The 8,234-nt window shown below is 39.1% G+C and overlaps 1 pseudogene; it reads right to left on the bottom strand.

The window, feature by feature from the left end:
• Positions 1 to 5,612, bottom strand: part of LOC115691313 (bifunctional riboflavin biosynthesis protein RIBA 1, chloroplastic-like) — a 55,897-nt pseudogene extending 50,285 nt beyond the window's left edge.
• Between the last annotated feature and the right edge of the window lie 2,622 nt (positions 5,613 to 8,234).

Here is an 8,234-nt window from a genome sequence, read left to right on the forward strand (position 1 = left end):
ACGGATTAGACACGTGGGCCCCTGAAGATAGCCCCCCCATAAATTATTACCGTGAATAAAATGACTTGCAATATGACAACCATTTGTTAATTGAATATAAATAGGTAGATAACATAATTTTCTCATAGTTTGCCAACTCAGCATCACGGCCTAAATCGGCACCATCCTCTTTTTTCATAAGTTACTTAAGCAATCCCATTTCCTTCTTTTCTCTTCAACTCTCTCCTTATTCAAGCGAATTGAAAATGTCGATCCATTCTTTTCTTTTCTTTCCTTTTCTTTTTCACGAGGAAATCGCATAAAAAAATGTTAAACCTTTCACTTTATGTACAATCAAGTTCTAAATTTTGAAAAAGTGTGATTAAATCATAAACATTTTAAGTCAGATGCACTCAAGTCCTTCCCGGTGACCACTCAACCGAATTTGTTAACGTGGCGTGTCGGAATCGAAATCAATTTTCTAATAGGTATTGCTCTCTTGTGATCAATACAGCAGTAGGTACGGATTAAAGTCTAGTAATCACATAACTGAAATAATTAAGGATGAACTTTAAAGCCAGCATAGACATTGAAGGAGGATGTTCCATCAGAGGACTAGTCTTTCCACCTTTTCAACTTATGTAACAATGAATGAAATCGAACAAAAATAATCATGAATTTTACCCAAACTAGCAACGGGTGAAATTTCACATTTTCAACTAAAATTTATTCGCCGTAGAGTTGCAGGACTCACGGCTAAAGAGTTAGACCTGCTCGGACCCCATCAATTTTTTGAGGAATTGTTTCATTAGCCATTTTAATGATTGGCAAGTCTTTGCAAGAGTTTTGACGCCTAATTCCTACACGGACCCGCTCATTAGTCAAGTCTTCTAACTAGTGGGCTGAATGTCTAATGGCGATGCCCATACTAATTACACATCACTTTGTCAATCAATTCTATCGATTTGAGTCTTAGTACCTCTAACATTATTCTTGATACAATTTCGATCAACTGACAGATTGTCCATCTTTTCATACATTCAATTCCCTGTGTGTTCTTCTTAATGAGCTTCCTCAAGCATTCATTTGTTTTTTAACTTTTCATTCCAGAAATGAATTTCTTCTCCAATTAAATGCCATATTACTAGTTTAGGTTCAGACGTTACAACTTATTACACAAATTGTGCTCAGGGGATGACTTCTAGTAGCCAGAGAGAAGATGAACAGCGCCGGCAAAGTTTTGCACTGGAGACGCCTCATTTCTCCAAGACCATACTCTCTCTAAAGGAAGGAGATGTCTCTGTGTCCGAGCTCATTGGAATTGATAATATTGAACTCAAAGTCTCCATTTTCAGAAGGAATGTCAAGACTTGGGCGTAAACTCTGGTATGCCCATAGAAAACTCTCTGCTTCACTGTGTTTTGTTTAGTTAATCAGATCAAAGAAAGCAAACCTTTCTGCTGCAAGTAATTGAATGTGGATGTATTTCCTGATGTTTTTTTTAGAGTAGCGAACATTACACCTGGACATTGAATCTTCCAAAATTCCAAGTATGTGTGTGCTTAATTTTCAACCTCTTAGCATATTGCGTCCTTTTTTGACAAAGTATAAATCGAACTCTCATGCGGAGCATGGGATCGATAAAGTAAAAGGTCAATGGTAATCCGTATCTTCTGTTGCCCACATGGAGAGTTGATCTATAATAGAGACTTTAAGTATATTCGTTCAAGTAATTTCTGTCACCATTGAGGTGGTGACAGAAAAGGAACGAAAGAATGTCCTGCACCAACTCTGTTTTCATGAAATGTGCAGTGGTCTGTAGATTCTAAGGAAGGTTGTATTGAGGATAAATCTTGCAAGCCATCAATAACACAAAAGGAAGTTTCGACAAGAGGGCTAGTCTTTCACCTGTTCACCTTACAAAATGGATGAATGACATCAATAGAACAATAATGAGTCTTATAATAATTACAAAACTGAATCGCCATAAAATTTCCAGAGCTCATGGTAAGCAAGTATCCCAATGTTCTTGACCTTGGGGCTGTTAAGATAAAGTAATAACACCACCTGTCAGTAAACTTGCTTGTATCCCCCCAAATAGAACATCAGCAGTCGAGCTATCCAGCGGCTCCTATGAGTCAGGCACAGCTGGATCAGAAGAAACAGTACTGCTCGGCTCGCCGTTTTTGCTTATAGGATTGCTGAAGAAGCGGCCATTGACTTCTGCTCCATAGATGTCCCACATCTTGGAGCGTCTCGTCTGCAAGTATCTCTTGTTCTCCTTTGTTATGGGAGTTACTAGAGGGACTCTGTCGGCGATAATCAAGCCATAACTTTAAAGCCCCACGTACTTCATCAGCTGCATGGTTCTGACTCACCACCAAAGGAGGAAGTCGCAAGCAAGCGCTCCAAATACTTTCCTCCGTCACGCTCGCACAAACAACCCCAATACTCTCTCTCCTCATCTTCTCCCACCATTACAATCTGTAATTCAGTTCCAACCATGACATGGACTGTTATGGATGAACAATTGAAATGCACTCGACCAATGTAATGCAGAAAGCACCCCAACCGTTCCTTGGCGGATGTCCTCGATCGCTTCTGGAATCGAAACAAAAGCCTGCTGTGGGTCGTTTGGGGACTCAAGATACCACCGTTCTTTGGAAAGGAGCAGCAGAGAAAAGCTCCTCCTCGGCGAGCGCGAGCTAAATCAGGAGATTAGGGGCTTCGAGGAAGTCCAAGTTCAAAGATCGGTAGACCGATCGGAGTTTTCGATTTGGGGCCGTTTCCTTCCCCGTTGACAAATGCCCTTGAATTCGAAAGCGGTCGGCCACTGCATTGTCAGTTTGGGTGGGGAATTCGAAGAGATGAGGCTTCCTTTACTATTTTAGGGCGCGCCGTTTCAGACTGAAAATGTATAAATAGATTCTCCACTGTTTTCTTAGAACAAGTAATTTTATGGGTTAATATCATAAAAAATTTCAAACTGGTATATTTATAATAAATTTATCCCGAACTAATTTTTTTACCACAAAAAACTCTGAACTGGTATACCTGTGACAAATTTATCCCAAACTAATTTTTTTACCATAAAAAACCTCAAACCAGTATACTTGTTACAAATTTACCATCCGTTAAATTTGATTAATACCACGAAGAATCACAAACCAGTATACCTGTAAACCACAAACTGGTACGCTCGTCAACTGTCACGTACCATCCAACTTAATAATTTGACGGGAAAATTTAATGAAAACTAACGTAATACGGATAAAATAGAACTTTAATTAGTTGTTACTATCTTCACTATGTGTACAGTACGTTGCCTCGAAAAATAGGCAAAGTATTTTGTACTTTAGATTCTTGTGTTGACAACGGTGCTAATCCATCGAATGGGTTGCGGTACTTGGGGTCGCATTACTTGCAGTAGTTTGGATAGCACTCCAAGTAGTGACAAAGACACGTGAAATGTTGATAGAAACTGAAAAATTATAGCTATTATGTGATCCTGCTGGTAAATTACGCGTCATTATAGCTTTTTGTCCTCAAATTATTCTCAACAGCTGCGGCACCTCTCGCGGTACCAGCCTCACTACCATTCGCTCGATCCCTTTTTGCTTATACCAAGCAAGTATCAGTGAGAACGGTGAGCTGCTCATTTACCAGAAGCTTAGGCAATATATAATGAAATTGAAACATACATTAGATGGTCCTGCAATAACCTGATCTGTTTTATCATCCTTCTCAGGTATACGGCTTTTTTCCCTATTCCAAGCAAGTATAAATGGGAACAGTGAGCCACTCATTTACCAGAAACTTAAGCAGTATAAAAAACAAATTGAAACATACGGCAGATGATCCTGCAACAACTTCGGCTGATTGATCAACTTTCTTAGCTGTACCCCTTTGCAGATGCACTTAAAGTTCAAATTCATTCATGAAATTCTGGCTGAAGTCAGCTTCAATGCTGGACCCTTGTGGACCTTTTTCCTATTCATGAAATTGAAGTGGTGTTGAAAAATTGGACCGCTACAAACAAGATTCTCAAAGTTTACAATTAATCCATTCAAAACTCTCTGTTCATTAGTTTCTGAATTCTTCAAACAGTTTTAGCAATTAACTCATAATTTAGCTCACATTGACCATTGCAATGTGCTCAATTCCATCTAATATCAACCTATAGCAATGGGCTATGAATGGGCCCCACATTGTTGGTAGTCTTGCAGCAGCAGCTCACTCAATTAATTTCTCTCTTTTCCGACGGCACCTGTATGCATCTACTGAGCAGTGAAATCATTTCTCAATTGCACAAGTATAAAAAAGCTTCTCAATATACAAGTCGGAATACAACAAACAAGCACTTATTTGTCAATCTAGATGTTCTATCCTTATTTCCCGGTGATAATGCCGAGAATGCGCCTCAAACTCTGCCTTAGTTAACGACAAGAGTTTTGGAACAAGGTAAACACAAGAAAAGGTACAAAAAAATAATGGCAGTCACAGGCTCATCGACATGACTTGACAAGAATCCTGGCCAGTTCTAACCAAATGCTATAGCTTGACATCGAGTAAGAGAGGAACCTCTATACTAATCTAACAACGCCACACACATAAAAAATTGTTCTTCTGTACCCAAAATCATTGATCTGCGTGGTGTCGACGGGCGGAATAACAACCACAAGCTTAAAGCATGACATGAATAGACCAAAATAGCTTATGCTTCTCTCCGTTTTGCTATGTAAAACAGTAGCCCAACAGCCTCCCATAAGAGATTCCTTTTTCCCACCCCACCCAGGCTTCCTGATTCTTAATTTATCCACTCCCAAGAAGGTGAGATGCCGCTTGGACAACATCTTGGCCAAAAAAGCCAATGCTTAAGAAGTGAAAGTTGCAGCTGAAATTTGGATTTGATTGGGAACTACCTATCCTAAGAAATATTTGCGTTTGGATTGTTGGGAAGAGAATACTTACCTGATTAGCTCAGCAAAAGATACAGTTTTCACGTTCTCCCGCTGTACAAACTCGCGAAGCTTAGGTAATCTCACCATGGAGCCACCATCACCCAGTACCTCACAAAGAACTGCCACAGGTTCCAATCCAGCCAACACCGCAAGGTCGACAGAAGCCTCTGTATGCCCAGCTCTTTTCAGGACACCACCCTCCCTGTACTTCAATGGGAAAATATGTCCTAGTGCCATACTTCACAATAAAATGCCATAGCCTCAGGTGTTAGCCATTTCTTTCTGGTGCCATTATAAGATCACCCTCGTTCTCTCTGTCCTCATCCTCTGCCACCACTACAATTTGGAATTCAGTTCCCACCATGACATAGACATGTATGGAAGAACAATTGAAATGCACTCGATCATGTCATGCAGAAAGCATACCAAACCTTCCTTGGCGGATGTCCTCAATCGCTTCTGGAATAGAAGCAAAGCCTGCTGTGGGTCGGTTCAAGTCAAATTCATCATCTTCGATGAGGATAACTCACTACCCAACGGAAACGCAGTTAGATCAGACGAAAAAACCAATTTTTGCGAAGAATGGGGTGGGGCCTGACGCAGCCAATTTGGACCGTTTTCGAGTTTCTTCAGGCTCTGCATGAAACAAGGCCGCTTAGATTTTATACCCATGAAAGATTGGGAGACCAATTAGAGTTTCGATTTGGGGGGAAGCTTCGATCTTGGTAGCTCAGTTTCGCAAGCAACCGAGAGAGGTTTTGCAGTCCCGGTATCAAGATCGAACGATTGCTCGTGCGCAATCATAATTCATCAACAGATCTGATGATCCTGGTGGGGATGCTCGTGTTCTGTTTTCATGTACATTCAACCACAGGTGTGATTTAGTAATTTCACTTTCTTTAATTTATGGGCTCGAAAGATTACCGATTCTAATAGAAGAGATCGTCTCTTTCTTTTTCTTTTTTTCCTTTTAAACCAATCAGTTTTATCGAAAGAAGATGACTATTACTTACAAACCGAGGGCAATGGGTTTAGACGATCAATGTTAGTATTGAAATATGTTTCTAGTTTGAGCCCGATAGATGAAACCCGACCCGAGATTAATTGTTATTTTGGAGGTCTGAATATTCCGAATTGGATATTTTACGGATATCCAAAATCGAGCGATACATATTGGTGTTGAATATCTTGGCTTGATAGCACATTTTTTCACAAATTTTATGTCATTGATATAACTAAACTCGGTAGCATGTTTTTTTTTTTTCGAGTTTGATAGTCAAACTAGTATATGGAAACATTAATAGATGGAATACAAAACATTATTAATGTTTTCGCTTTTCCTTTTTCATACTTCAATTATATGAATATCTTCGTAGGATGCGTAACCAATTGTCGTGAACCAGTCCCGATAAAGTATACTGTGCATGATGGTTCAGGTTTTCACAACATCCTTTGAAACATTTCTACTCTTCTTAACATTTCTACTCTGAGAAGAAGAGTAAGAGCACGGATATGCAGATTTAACTGACAAAAATTGATATAACAAAGCAATGGGCCTTTTTGCAGTGCCGTGCTTCTTTGGGCGGCAAAGTTACCGTGCGTGATCTCAACCGTCGAATAAAAGAAACTTGATATCAATTGTTGGATAGCGAAACATCTCGACTGTGGGATCGAGATGAATTGATGTGAACTGTTGAATTTGGCATGACAATTTCGTCTTGCCAAAACCCCACGACCCATAGCTCACGCCAAAAGTAATAGACTGTGCTATATCATGATCTCACTGATCATGGTGAAAAGGATACTTTGGATTCTCCAGCTTTGTTCTTGTGAAATGAAGCAATCATCACTGAAATTCCATCCGCACTTATGCTGAACTGAGGCACACTGCTTGTGGAAACAGATCATTCATCCATGTTATGGAATTTAATTTTTTTTTTTGCGTTTTCTTCTTTTTCTTTCTGCACCTGCGGCTCGACTATGATAAGTTAAGGGTCACGGACTAGTAGCATTTTAAATTTTTTTTTATAATAGAGAATTAATTCCAAGATATTTCTCGTTGCGGAAGCCAAGCGATCGAATAATAAATTTAACAAAATAAGAAAATAAATCGGACATCAGATTTACGTGGTTCGATCATGGTGACCTACGTCCACGAGAGAACAGTAATGAATTCCACTATAGATTAAGCGATACAACAGAGATTATAACCACACTCGAGTCACTCAAACACTCTAAGTGTTTCTCAAACTTCAATTACACCCAATAACTCATGCAGTGTTTAGCCCCATAATTTCTTGCAAAATAATCTGTCAATCTTACGAAAGAATTATACATAATTCTTACCACAAGAATTTAATCACTACAAACACTTGAACTCTTGGTGTAATTCCATGATAAGATCCCGAACCCGCTGCCAAGCACTCAAAGAACGACGCTTCAACTTTGCTCACATCAACAACGGCACTAGATCCAACGCAGGAGCTATATACATATATATATATATGTATGTATGTATGTATTCTCGTAGTCCGCTGCTTGAAGAAGTGCAACAAATCGTCAAAGATAGCCCCTGTACGTACAGGATAAGAAAACAAAATCCCAGTGAGATTCGTTCAATCAAAGTCCAACATTAGGACTTTCCTATTTCTGTCTTTTCTTTGGCCAACTGTTGACCGAGTCGATGTCCAACTCTTCAACCCACTCAGCAAAGAAATTGACTCACGTAATTTCTTCTTCTTTTTTTTTTTTTTTCTATTTTGCTTGATGGACACTATAGGAAATCTTTCACTTGGATTATACTGAACAAGAAATATAATTTTCATAGCATGCCACTACGGACATCTACAAATATTCAACTTATCTCGGATCGAATTTTGTTCACGGGATCAAATTCGAGACATATTTTAACATTTGTTGAGAAGATGCGGAAACAATATCTCAAACTTGTCTTTTCGCATAATGATATTTAGTAAGATTGCTTTGGAGATATCATGATGCCGTACAATTGTACAAAAATGCAAAGCATGCAATTCAATTAAACCGTGAACATTCCGAAGGCTACTTAATATGTGCATGAACTCAATTGAACATCGACATGGCATCCATGTTTTAACTAAAAAAGATCAGCCAAGATTGACATGTGGTTCCAAAATTATGGCACCCCATTATTCAACTTCGCTTCCCAGCAAGGGCATATTTGTATATCAGAAAATACCAATATGGACTAGTCGGATAGTGTGATGAAAGAAAAATTAATGAAAATACGAAGAACAAGCTTCCTAACAATTTATA

The sequence above is a fragment of the Syzygium oleosum genome, unplaced genomic scaffold (assembly GCF_021117445.2).
Source record: "Syzygium oleosum isolate NSW1041296 unplaced genomic scaffold, Sole_v2.1 Sole_v2.27, whole genome shotgun sequence".
NCBI lineage: Eukaryota > Viridiplantae > Streptophyta > Magnoliopsida > Myrtales > Myrtaceae > Syzygium > Syzygium oleosum.